Source organism: Oryctolagus cuniculus, chromosome 5, assembly GCF_964237555.1.
Source record: "Oryctolagus cuniculus chromosome 5, mOryCun1.1, whole genome shotgun sequence".
In the NCBI taxonomy this organism is placed as follows: domain Eukaryota; kingdom Metazoa; phylum Chordata; class Mammalia; order Lagomorpha; family Leporidae; genus Oryctolagus; species Oryctolagus cuniculus.
Genome location: NC_091436.1, coordinates 86,478,711 through 86,492,742, shown reverse-complemented (window position 1 = coordinate 86,492,742; position 14,032 = coordinate 86,478,711). Strand labels below are relative to the sequence as shown.

At 41.1% G+C, this 14,032-nt stretch overlaps 1 pseudogene; it reads right to left on the bottom strand.

The window, feature by feature from the left end:
- LOC100344412 (transmembrane emp24 domain-containing protein 5 pseudogene) overlaps nt 1–5,374 on the bottom strand; it is a 75,070-nt pseudogene extending 69,696 nt beyond the window's left edge.
- Between the last annotated feature and the right edge of the window lie 8,658 nt (nt 5,375–14,032).

Here is a 14,032-nt window from a genome sequence, read left to right as displayed (position 1 = left end):
CCCTCAGACTAACTGAAATATTTCCATAGGTTTGTCTTCTAGCTTGTATATTATTTCTTCTGCCTCACTGAGTTGGTCATTAGGGCTTCCCACCACATTTTTAATTTGATCTATTGAGTTCTTCATTTCTAATATTGCTTTTTGCATTCTTTAAAATCTCAGTTTCATAGTGAAAAATCAAGTTTAGAAGCATTCTCCTGCACAAATTTCTGCTGAAGAGGTACACAACATGAGACCATCAGGTTCTGGAGATTCTACTTTCATTGTCTTCTCTCCTGGCACATTAAAGACTGTGTCAGATAGCATGCATTTTGGAAACTATGACCTTGTTTTCTGTGTGCTTGCCTAAGCTACATCAAGGCAAAGTGTTCTGGAGCAGAAGGAAATTAGAAAATAAATTCTGAGGTGGATGAGTGGGTTCATTTATTTGTCTTCCTAGGGACTGACTATGGTCTCTGTTGCTGTTGCTTTCATTTTCAAAATGGTAACACAGCCAGCTGATGAAACTCTTGGAGGACATTTACAGGCCCTATGATGGAAAAAAATGTTTGTATTTCTGGGATGCTTATGTAGAAAGCTCATCACTTCCTGCTTATGGTGATGAGAAACATTATAAGGTCAGTTGCTTTGTTACATATTAATCTCTATCATCATCTACAAATCTTCAGTTGAACACTCATAGTGCTTTACCATTGCAGGCATGCTAGCCATTTAGCAGTTATGTTATACTGAGTACTATTCTATGTAGCATTCAGCTCTAAGCAAAATGATCAAAGGAAAGGCAAAACTGAGATTGGTGGTCCAACTTAATTAAAAGGTCTACGTTTGGTGACAGAATCAGTACTTCTTTAGCTCTTTTACACTCTATAGAAAAACAAGTTCTTAGCTGGATCTATTTTTCAATTACTTTCTAAGGTATTTTTGAGTTTTTATGTAGGCTGGGTGTTGTTCTAGGAGCATGGAATAAAACACTCAAAAGTCTCTACTTGCATGAGTTTACATTCTAGTAGAGGATGCAGATGTTTAAAAAAGGCAAAAAGTGAAAAAATAACAAAGATAATTAAATAAAAACACTTGCTTTGAAGGCAATAAAATAGTATAATCTGCTATGGTTGCATCCTTTACAATGGTTTTTGTTAATTTTGTTCTGTCTAATCAAAATGATTTCAATAACATGGGAATTTGTTGGTTTATTTATCTGGAAAATACAGAAGCATGCATTGTTTTTGGGTTGGCTGTCCAGGAGGTTGACAATGACCCAATTTTTCTCATTTCTCTACTCTGCAATTTACAGTGGTGGTTTCATTTTAAGGCTGGTTGTTCTTGCAGTTAAGAATGCCTGGCAGCAGTCAAGAGTCCTTTACTTCTTTTCTTGTATTCAGCAGGGTTTCCATCATAGCTTCTAGTAAAAAGAGATGGAGGTTAACAAATTAAGCATGCAAATCCAATACACTGTTGCAAAAAATGTCCTACATGAAGGATCTGTGTGACTGAGACCCCAGTGGAAGCAAGTGGCCAATAAAGAAGGATGTAGTTTTCTCTGAAGGAAGGAGAGAACTTCCACTTTGCTTATGGCCTTGTCTAAATACTGACAGAGATTGTGGATTCAAAAGGCTTCCATAGACTTGGCAGCTCATGTCATGAACCTAAGGTGATCACTGATGTCATACATAAGAGTTAATTGTTAAATTAACAACAGGAGTCACTGTGCACTAACTTCCCATGCAGGACCTCTGTTCTCAATGAGTTTTATTATGAGAGTTAACCATAAAATTTGTTCCCAGTTTATTTTTTGTGTATGTGAGCAAACTGTTGAAATCTTTACTTAGTCTTCTGTGTATACAGTTAATTGAAACTGAATCTTTTTTTCAACTTTTATTTAAAAAATATAAATTTCCAAAGTACAACTTTTGGATTATAGCAGCTTTTCCCCCAATAACCTCCCTCCCACATGCAACCATCCCATCTCCCACTCCCTTTTGCATCCCATTCTTCATCAAGATTCATTTTCAATTATCTTTATATACAGAAGATCAACTTAGTATATACTAAGAGAAAATTAATCTTAACATAGAATGGGAATGGGAGAGGGAGGAGGAGGTGGTGTTGGGACAGTGGGTATATTCCTAAAATTGTACTTATGAAATTTGTACTCTTTAAATAAAAGATTTCTTTGGGAAAAAAGATCTTGTGTTCATTCCTATGTCAAATATCTGGAGCTGAGAATAAAAACTTCTGATTAATTTAGATCAGTGAAGGTCCATTCCCAGAGCTGAGAGAGAAGGACTGTAAGGGAGCAGTTACCTGGAACAATATCCATTTACTATTAGTAAGGAGAAGAGGTAGGGAATTGATGGTGGCCAAGCAACTACACATGTTGACTACAGAGAGCAACTAGGAACAAGAGATACTTTATGACATGAATCTGGAGAAATCAATGATGAATATATAAAGATGGGGAAAAGGAACTTCGGGCAGAAGGAGCTAAAAGTTCAAAAGGCCCTGAGTAGGAAGCAAATTGTTATATATTACGTGACCAGAAAGATGTTGGTGTAATTGGAGTAGGGTATGACAGTGTGGTGACTTAGTATCCGGGCAATTTAATTAATCTGGAATTACATTTTCTGGAATTCCTTTCATTTTATTGTTTCAGATTAGGGTTGACCACAAGCAATACTACTTTGAGATGGAGCAGAAGTTAAGCAGAAGCCATGCGTACATCAAGAGTGTCAGTGTAGGAGTAGGCCCTATTGCATCTCCCACATACTGTTCTTTTTGTTGCTCTGTTACCTCACCTGTTCTGTGGAGCATGGCCATACTTGCAACTCCTCCAACCACTGCCATAGTATTCCCTAATTCAGCTTTTCTGAATCCTGCTTCACATTTCTGTCCATGTGTGCGTGTGTGTGTGTGTGTGTGTGCATGCACATGCATGTATGTGTGGTGAAGGGGCACCATTGTCTTCTGCAGGTCATCTATATAATTCAAGTTGTCATTCTGGTGTTGGTGAGAGACAAAACCAGGCTCCAGTGCATTATTTGGTGTCAAGCTTCTTTTGGGTTTTCATTAGTGTTTGCTCTTTTTCACATTCACTTTAATTTTCTTCCAGATTACCTGCCTTGCTAACTTCCAGCTTGGTACCAGATATAGAAGCATCAGTCTTATTGTGACTATTTAATCATCTGCCATTGCCTAAAGTCAAATTCCTATAGTAATTTTTGAGCAAATCCTACCAGATAGAATTTGGTGGAGGAAACAGTTGCAGATGAATTCAAGCTATTCTTTGATTCTCTGGCATGGTTCTTTGATCTGATTAGATTTAGAGGCATAATAATCCTGTTCCTGGTGGTAATGGGGATGCTGGTAGTCCATAGCATGCAGAGATAAAATAGTTACTTATATTATCACCTGTAGATGCCTGTAATGAAAATCCATACACGATAAGTTCTTAGCGGGACTTATATTTGATGTCATAGGCCATTTTAGCCAAAATGAGGAGTGTAATTGAATGAGGTAGTTGTTTCTACACACACTTGAGTAGACATAGAAAGAAAATGATGTGCTCAGGGCTTCATATTCCCAGAAAATTTCTGTAACTGTTCTAAAAAATACTTATGTTTTCTAACAGCAGGACTGACATTTCTGAAAATGAAATCCAAAACCTAATCTCACAGGGAACTGAATGATAGGATAAATTAAGTTTTCAACCTCTAAATTTTTTTGCATGTTAATATTAAGACATTGATTGAGAAGAAGTGGGACTCTAAAAATTGGGATAAGGAAATATACAGACAAATTTAAATGAAACTGTGAATCCTCAACCTCTAAATTATGCTTCATTTTCTTTGCCAATAAATAGCACTTCTTATCCTACCTAAGAAGATTGGACTCTACTCACCTCCTGATATATGTGCAAGGGACTGATTACCATGATAAAGACCTGCCCCCAATATCTCCCAATGCATTTAAACTCATTATTGACCTGAAATTTGCAAGGCCCAGAGGGCAAGGTAAAAAGTGTTACCTAGGTCTGATCTGATTTCATCATCATTTAAAAAAATCATCTATTACTTTTCACTTTATGTTTCTGTGTGGGAGCAAACTGTTGAAATCCTTACTTAATGTATACTAAGCTGATCTTCTGTATATTAAGATAATCGAAAATGAATCTTGATGTGAATGGAAGGGGAGAGGGAGTGGGAAAGGGGAGGGTTGTGGGTGGGAGGGACGGTATGGGGGGGAAGCCATTGTAATCCATAAATCGTACTTTGGAAATTTATATTCATTATATGAAAGTTAAAAAAAAGTTCATGCTATTAAACAATGTATTTGCAATATAAAAAAAAGAAATCTTTACTTAATGTATACTAAGCTGATCTTCTGTATATTAAGATAATCGAAAATGAATCTTGATGTGAATGGAAGGGGAGAGGGAGTGGGAAAGGGGAGGGTTGCGGGTGGGAGGGATGTTATGGGGGGGAAGCCACTGTAACCCATAAGTCGTACTTTGGAAATTTATATTCATTAAATAAAAGTTAAAAAAAATTAAAAAAAATGTTTTGTAAATTAGTATTTAAAAAAAAAAGTGTTACCTAGGGACATGTGTTTTGTTGCAGTGGGCAAATCTACTGCCTGCAACACCAGTATTTATGGGCATCGGTTTGAGTCCTGACTGTACCACTTTTAATCCAACTCCTTGGTAATGTATCTGGGAAAGCAATGGAGCAAGGACCAAGTAATTGGGCCCCTGCACCCACGTTGGAGACCTGGAAAAAGTTCTAGTTCCTGGATTCGGTCTGTCTCAGCCCCAGCTGTTGTGGCCACTTTGAGAATGAGCCAGTGGATGGAAGATCTCTCTTTCTGTCACTGTGGCTTTCAAATAAATAAAAATAAATCTTTAAAAAAGTATAACCTAAATGGGGAGGGCAGAGCCAAGATAACGGAATAGTGAGGGCACGCACTGATAGTCCTGGAAAGATAGTTTAATAAAAGTGGAGTTACTGTAGTCTCAGGAAAAGGCTCAGGAAAAAATTGCAGAGGAAACTCCTCCGAATCTAGTGTATGTGACACGGAGGACCTATGGGGAGAGCAAGGATGCCCACGGCACGGAAGCCAAGGTGCGGAAGCTGAGTCGCGGAGTCTGCGCACCAGTGCAGGAAGGGGAGGTGAGACAAAAACCTCAGTTACCCAAGTCATTGGCAGGGAAAGGCAGAAAGAGCCTAGAGGGAACGAGGCTTGAAGCCCCACTGGGGAAAGTTCACCAGCCAGACTGGAGGAGAGAAAAAAAATGAATAAATAAGGGGAACCAGCACGGACACTAGCCTCTATCTCCACTCACCTTACAAAGCTGAGAAAGACAAAGAGCAGGCACCATTTTGGACATAGGTAAAGTGGCGCCTGCAATCAGCCAAACAGAAAAACCTGACTCTGGTGGGGAGAAATAACTGGAGGTTAGAACCTAGTGAAAATGTGGAGCTAACGAGCTGAAACTGTGAAAATCTAAGGGTGGGTGAGAGAACTCACAAACTCGGTAACCTTGGCAACCTGGTGAGACTGTGGAGAAATTTGAGACCACTCTGAGGGCTGCATAGATCCGTTGTGTGGTCCTTGGGGTAGAGCAGACTAATACACAGGGGTCAGATTTCATACATCAACTACCCTCAATTCCACTCAGCTGTGCAGAATTACTTCCCTTCTGATTAGAGAGAGAGAGAGAGAGAGAGAGAGAACAACCTGCGTGAGTCACCTTTGGCACACCCTTAACCCTGAGGAACCAAACAGAGCTCTCTGGCCACACCCATCACAGCCTCTAAGGATCCATCAAAAGCAGACAGTCCACTTAATTTAGAGTTACAGTATAATGAGAAAAAAACACCACAGCGAAGAAACCAAAGAATATCTCCAATATGACAAACAACAAACGCAGAAACCGAGGTAACAAGAACAAGGATGACACTATGATGCCCCCAAATGAAAAAGACACCCCAATTCAAGATTGTGAAGATGATGAGATAGAAGAATGCAAGAAGCAGATCCCAAAAAATTGATAAGAACATTAAGAAGTTCTCAAAAACAAATTCTTGAACTACGGAAATCCTTAATGGACAAGATAGAAAATCTCTCTCCTGAAAATGAAGCATCAAGAAGGAATCAATATGAAATGAAGCAACTAGTAGAACATGAAACTGTGATAGTGACAAGAAATCATAATGAAATGAAGAATTCAATAGCTCAAATGACAAACACATTAGAGAGCCTTAAAAACAGAATGAGTGAAGCAGAAGACAGAATATCAGACTTAGAAGACAGAGCACAGGAAAATATACAGTCAAACCAAAGAAAAGAAGAGGAAATTAGAAATCTAAAACATATTATCGGGAATCTTCAGGAAACTATTAAAAAACCCAACATTCGGGTTCTAGGAGTTCCTGAAGGCATGGAGAGGGAGAAAGGATTAGAAGGCCTTTTTAGTGACATACTAGCAGAAAAATTCCCAGGTTTGGAGAAGGACAGAGACATCCTAGTACAGGAAGCTCATAGAACCCCTAGTACACATTACCAAAAGAGATCCTCACCATGACACGTTGTAATTAAACTCACCACAGTGAAACATAAAGAAAAGATCCTAAAATGTGCAAGAGAGAAACGTCAGATTACTCTCAGAGGATCTCCAATCAGACTCACAGCTGACTTCTCACCAGAAACCCTACAGGCTAGGAGGGAATGGCGAGATATAGCCCCAGAACTAAGAGAGAACAACTGCCAGCCCAGAATATTATATCCTGCAAAGCTCTCATTTGTGAATGAAGGTGAAATAAAGACCTTTCATGGCAAACAGAAATTGAAAGAATTTGTTGCCACACGTCCAGCCGTGCAAAAAAATGCTTAAAGATGTGTTACACACAGAAACACAGAAAACACGGCCATCAATATGAGAGAAGGTAAAGGAAGAAAACCTACCAGTAAAAGAACATAGGAAGCTCAAAGCATATATTAGAAAATATCTTTGGGAAAATGGCAGGGCAGTCACTAATTATCAATAGTCACATTGACAACTGACTGAACACCAAAAAGGAAACATGTTGAAGTGAATTGGACACTATGAGAAATGGTGACTTGATCAGCATAGCCCTGACTGTTAATGAACAACTTAATATTATTATCCCTCTTAGTATTTTTTTGTCTGTTCTACTTAATATGACTGGTTTAATTCTGTAATTAATAAACAGTTATTCTTAAGTGTTGAAATTTAACTGAAATGTGATCCCTGTTAAATATAAGAGTGGGAATAAGAGAGGGAAGAGATGTACAATTTGGGGCATGCTCAAGCTGACTTGCCCCAAATGGTAGAGTTAGAAACATACCAGGGGATTCTAATTCAATCCCATCAAGGTGGCATGTACCAATGCCATCTCACTAGTCCTAGTGATCAATTTCAGTTCACAATTGATCATAATGAAAGGACTAAGAGTCAAAGGGATCACATAAACAAGTCTAGTGTCTGCAAATACTAGCTGAAAGAATGAAAAAGGGAGAGAATGATCCAACATGGGAAGCGTATACACAGCAGACTCATAGAATGGCAGATGTCCTAAACAGCACTCTGGCCTCAGAATCAGCCCTAAATGCATTTGGATCTGGCTGAGTATTTCAGGCATGGAAAGCCAAGGCACTCTGAAAAAAAAAAGAAGAAGACCGAAAGGAAAGATCTCTGCGAGTGAGATCCCAGTGGAAAGAACAGGTCTTCAAAGAAGGAGGTACCTTTCTCTGAAGGGAGGAGAGAACCTCCACTTTGACTATGACCTTGTCTAAATAAGATGAGTCGGAGAACTCAAAAGGCTTCCATAGCCTTGGAAACTCATGACTGGAGCATAGAGAGATTACTGATGCCATAAACAGGAGTGTCAATTTGTTAAGTCAACAACAGGAGTCACTATGCACTTACTCCTCATGTAGGATCTCTGTCCTTAATGTGTGTACATTGAGATTTAATGCTATAACGGGTACTCAAGCAGTATTTTTCACTTTATGTTTCTGTGTGGGAGCAAACTGTGAAATCTTTACTTAATGTATACTACACTGATCTTCTGTATATATAGAAAATTAAAAATGAATCTTGATGTGAATGGAAGGGGAGAGAGAGTGGGAAAGGGGAGGGTTGTGGGTGGGAGGGAAGTCATCGGGGAGAGGGGGGAAGCCAATGTAGTCCATAAGCTGTACTTTGGAAATCTATATTCATTAAATGAAAGTTAAAAAAATAGTCACATTGAAAGTTAATGGCCTCAACCCTCTAGTTAAAAGGCACAGACTGGCTGAATGGATTAAGGAACAAAACCCATCTCTTTGGTGCTTACAAGAAACACATCTTTCCAACAAAGATGCATGCAGACTGAAAGTGAAAGGTTGGAAAAAGATATTCCATGCCAACAGAAAGAAAAAAGAGCAGCTGTGGGGAGCAACTGGGAGCAACTCGGACTAGACTAAGTTACTGGAATTAAGACTTATTCTATGCATCTGCTCTCCCACAATATGGCACTGAGAAGGGAGAAGCAGCTTCTACACAGCTGCCTCCAGTTCAACCAATAAACAGCAGGACCTGCTACTGATTGGAGGAGAGCAGCGTACTCGGCGTGTGGGTAGCAGAGTTTTGATTGGTGGAAGAGGACTATAAAGGAGGAGAGACAACATGCACCAGGAACATCTAAGGGGAACATCTATCTGAAGGAACACCTGTGCAGCCCCTGAGAGAGCCGGCCGGCGGTGTGCCGCTCCCCCGCGGAAGTGGGGAAAGTGGCTAGGGGGAACCGCCCTTCCACGGAGGTGGAAGGGATGGTAGCCAACCCGGGAGGAACCAGCAGCAAACCCGGGGAGGGCCGAGCAGACGAAAGAACAGCGCAGGGTCCTGTGTCGTTCCTCCACGAAGACGGGGAGCGACATAATGGTGCCGTGACTCGGATAGGAAACTTAGGAGGGAAGAAATGGGAATAAGTGGAAAATACCGGAGAGAGAGACTAGCAAACAGCCTAGGGAAAAGCCGGACAGAAAAGGTGCCGGAAGAAGCTATTGAAAGCCTAGGCATAGACTCGGATACGGACTGTGGGAAAGAAGTTAGGATTTAAAGTGAAAGCAAGAAGAAATTTAGACTCAGATACGGACTGCAGGTTGAAAGTGAAAGTGAAACTTACAAGAAACTTAGACTTGGATACGGACTGTGGGGAGAGGCCAGGAGAAATGAGGGAGGAATATTGTTGGAAGAAAACTTAGGGAAACATACCGGGTAGAGAAAAATGTTAGGGAGGATGAAGCTGCGAGTGCAGGCTGAAGCGGAGACGTAAGCTATCTTGGGATTCTTCAAGTCAGCCCGGGGAGCAAAAGGCGAAAATCTGGAACCAGAGGCAGAGATGTGGGCCGCCAGGTTGGAATTCGCCAGGTTAGTCCGGGGAACTTGGACTGAATACCGGTGGTGGTGGAAACGTAAGCTACGCTGTGTGACTCGCGGAAGCCGCTGCGTGCAGAGAGAGCACGGGGCGTGAATAGATGGAGAACGTGGGGCTGGCGCGGAGGCCATGGTGCGGGTGCGAAGGGGCGCGGAGACTGCGGAGCGTGCGCGCAGAGCCGGGAACCCGCCGCGGGGCGGGCGCCGGGAAGCCGCGCAAATGAGAGAAGCGCGGGCTGAAGCGGCTCAGAGCCGGGAAGCCGCCAAGAAGCAGCCTCGGGGCGGGCGCCGGGAAGCCGCAGGGATAAGAGAAACAGAAATTTGGAAGTAAAATGAGAGAAATAGGAATGCTGGTAGATAGAAGTAAAATAGGAGAGAGAGGAATGCCCGGAGATAGAAAAATAGGGAAAAATAAGGCCTCCCCTCAACATGGCAATGAGAGAGCTTGGATTTGGTCTGCCTGATTAAGGAGGTGGTGAGCACCTGCGGGCAGCTAGCAGCTTATGTGCTGCAGGTCATCTACAGCCAACTTATATTTGATCAAGGATCTAAAACCAATTCCTGGAGTAAGGACAGTCTATTCAATAAATGGTGCTGGGAAACTGGATTTCCACGTGCCAAAGCCTGAAACTCAACATGGATGAAAGATCTAAATCTACGACCCAACACCATCAAATTATTAGAGAAAATTGGAGAAACCCTACATGATATTGGCACCGGAAAAGACTTCTTGGAAAAGCCCCTGGAGGCATAGGAAGTCATATCTAAAATTAATATTTGGAATTGCATCAAACTTAGAAGTTTCTGTACTGCAAAACAAACAGTCAGGAAAGTGAAGAGGCAACCTACAGAATGGGAAAAATATTTGCAAACTATGCAACAGATAAAGTGTTAATAACCAGAATCTACAAAGAGATCAAGAAACTCCACAACAACAAAACAAGCAACCCAACCAAGAGATGGGCCAAGGACATCAACAGACATTTTTCAAAAGAGGAAATCCAAATGGCCAACAGACACATGAAAAAATGTTCAAGGTCATTAGCAATCAGGGAAATGCAAATCAAAACCACAATGAGGTTTCACTTCACCCCAGTTACAGAAATCTACCAACAACAGATGCTGGCGAGGATGTGGGGAAAAAGGGACACTAATCCACTGTTGGTGGGAATGCAAACTGGTAAAGCCACTATGGAAGTCAATCTGCAGATTCCGCAGAAACCTGAATATAACCCTACCATTCAACCCAGCCATTCCTCTCCTTGGAATTTACCCAAAGGAAATTAAATTGGCAAACAAAAGAGCTGTCCACACATTAATGTTTATTGCAGCTCAATTCACAATAGCTAAGTCCTGGATCCAACCCACATGTCCATCTACAGTATACTGGATAAAGAAATTATGGGACATGTACTCTATAGAATACGATACAGCGGTCAAAAACAATGAAATCCAGTCATTTGCAACAAGATGGAGGAATCTGGAAAGCATCATGCTGAGTGAATTAAGCCAGTCCCAAAGGGACAAATATCATATCTTCTCCCTGATTGATGACAACTAACGAAGCACCAAAAAAGGAAATCTGTTGAAGTGAAATGGAAACTATGAGAAACAGTGACTTGATCAGCCCTTGTCCTGACTGTTGGTGAACAACTTAATACTTTATCCCTTTCAGTATTTTTTTGTTCTACTTAATACTATTGGTTGAATTCTGCAATTATTAGACAATTAATCTTAAGTGTTTAAATTTAACTGAAAAGTGATCCTTGTTAAATATGAATAGGAGTAAGACAGGGAGGAGATGTATAATTTGGGACATGCTCTATCGGACTTGCCTCAAATGTAGAGTTAGAAATGTGCCATGGGATTCTAATTCAATCTGATTAAGGTGGAATGTACCAATCAACGTGGCATGTATCAATGCCATCTTACTAGTCCAAGTGATCAATTTCTGTTCACAATTGATGATAATGATAGGACTAAGAGTCAAAGGATCACATAAACAAGACTAGTGTCTACTAATACTAACTGGTAGAACAAGAAAGGGAGAGAACAATCCAACATGGGAATCGGGATACACAGCAGACTCATAGAATGGCAGATGTCCTAAACAGCACCCTGGCCTCAGAATCAGCCCTTTAGGCATTCGGATCTGGCTGAAGAGCCCATGACAGTATTTTAGGCATGGAAAGCCAAGACACTTTGGAAAAAAAAGACCTATATGAAAGTTCTCTGCAAGTGAGATCCCAGTGGAAAGAATGGGCCATCTAAGAAGGAGGTACCTTTCTCTGAAGGGAGGAGAGAACTTCCACTTTGACTATGATCTTGTCTAAATAGATCTGACTTGGTGAACTCAAAAGGCCTGCATAGCCTTGGCAACTCATGACAAGAGCCTTGGGTGATTACTGACGCCATAAACAAGAATGTCAATTTGTTATGTCAACAACAGGAGTCACTCTGCACTTACCCCTCCTCATGTAGGATCTCTGTCCTTAATTTGTTGTGCAATGTAAATTTATGTTATAACTAATACTCAAACAATACTTTACACTTTGTTTTTCTGTGTGTGGGCAAACTGTTGAAATCTTTACTTAATATATGCTAATTTTTTTTTTGACAGGCAGAGTGGACAGTGAGAGAGAGAGACAGAGAGAAAGGTCTTCCTTTGCCGTTGGTTCACCCTCCAATGGCCGCCACGACTGACGCGCTGCGGCCGGCGCACTGCGCTGATCCAATGGCAGGAGCCAGGTACTTTTCCTGGTCTCCCATGGGGTGCAGGGCCCAAGCACTTGGGCCATCCTCCACTGCACTCCTGGCCACAGCAGAGAGCTGGTCTGGAAGAGGGGCAACTGGGACAGAATCCTGCGCCCCGACCAGGACTAGAACCCGGTGTGCCAGCGCCGCTAGGTGGAGGATTAGCCTAGTGAGCCGCGGCGCCGGCCAATATATGCTAAATTTAAAATGAATCCTGATTCAGCACGATGCGCTAGCCACAGAGCACCAGCCGCGGTGGCCATTGGAGGGTGAACCAATGGCAAAAAGGAAGACCTTTCTCTCTGTCTCTCTCTCTCTCACTGTCCACTCTGCCTGTCAAATAAAAAAAATAAAATAAAATGAATCCTAATGTGAATGTAGCAAAAGCAAAAAAAAAATTAAATAAAAAAATGTAAGATGGGGAAACAAAAGAACTGGTTTTTTTAAATAAACAAAATTGACAAACCATTGCCCCAACTTAAAAAAAGGAGAGAGACCCAAATCAATAAAATTAGAGATGAAAAAGAAAATATGAGACACCACAGAAATAAAAAGAATCATCAGAAATTACTACACAGAGCTGTATGCTAACAAACTGGAAAACCTGGAAGAAGTGGATAGATTCCTGGAAATATACAACCTACCTAAATTTAGCCAAGCAGCTATAGAAAACCTGAACAAACTCTTTACAAAAATGGAAATTAAATCAGTAATAAAGACCCTCCAAACAAGAAAAGCCCAACTCAGTTGGCTTTACAACTTAATTCTACCAAGTGGGTGCCAATTCAAGTTCCAGCTGCTCCAATTCTGATCCGGCATTCTGCTTGACCTGGGAAGGCAGTGGAGGATGGCCCAGGTCCTTGAGAAACCTGGAGGAAGTTTCTGGCTCCTGCCTTTGGATTAGTGCAAGTTCAGCTATTGCAGTCATCTGGGGAGTGAAACATCGGATAGAAGACCTATCTCTGTCTCTCTGCCTCTGCCTGTCTCTAAGTCTGCCTTTCAATTAAATAAAAAATCTTTAAAAATCAGAATCAGCCCCTAAGGCATGCGGATCTGGCTGAAAAGCCCATGAGAGTATTTCAGGCCTGGAAAGCCAAGACACTCTGGGGGGAAAAAAAACCTAAATGAAAGATCTCTGCGAGTGAGATCCCAGTGGAAAGAATGGGTCATCAAAGAAGAAGGTACCTTTCTCTGAAGGGAGGAGAGAACTTCCACTTTGACCATGGCCTTGTCTAAATATGATCAGAGTCGGTGAACTCAGGGGGCTTCCATAGCCTTGGCAGCTGATGACAAGAGCCTAGGGTGATTACTGATGCCATAAACAAGAGTGTCAATTTGTTAAGTCAACAACAGGAGTCACTGTGCACTTACTCCTCATGTAGGATCTTTGTCCTTAGTGTGCTGTACATTGAGATTTAATGCTATAACTAGTACTCAAGCAGTATTTTTCACTTTGTGTTTCTGTGTGGGTGCAAACTGTTGAATCTTTACTTAATGTATGCTAAACTGATCTTCTGTATATAAAGAGAAACAAAAATGAATCTTGATGTGAATGGAAGGGGAGAGGGAGTGGGAAAGGGGAGGGTTGCGGGTGGGAGGGATGTTATGGGGTGGAAGCCATTGTAATGCATAAGCTGTACTTTGGAAATTTATATTCATTAAATAAAAGTTTGAAAGCAAAAAAAAATTAACCCATTGTGATATAATTACAAAAAAATATTTAAAAAAAGAAATCCACAAACAACAAATGCTGGTGAGGATGTGTGGGAAAAGGTACCCTAATACACTTTTGGTGGGAATGTAAACTGGCAAAAACACTTTGGAAGACAGTGTGGAGATACC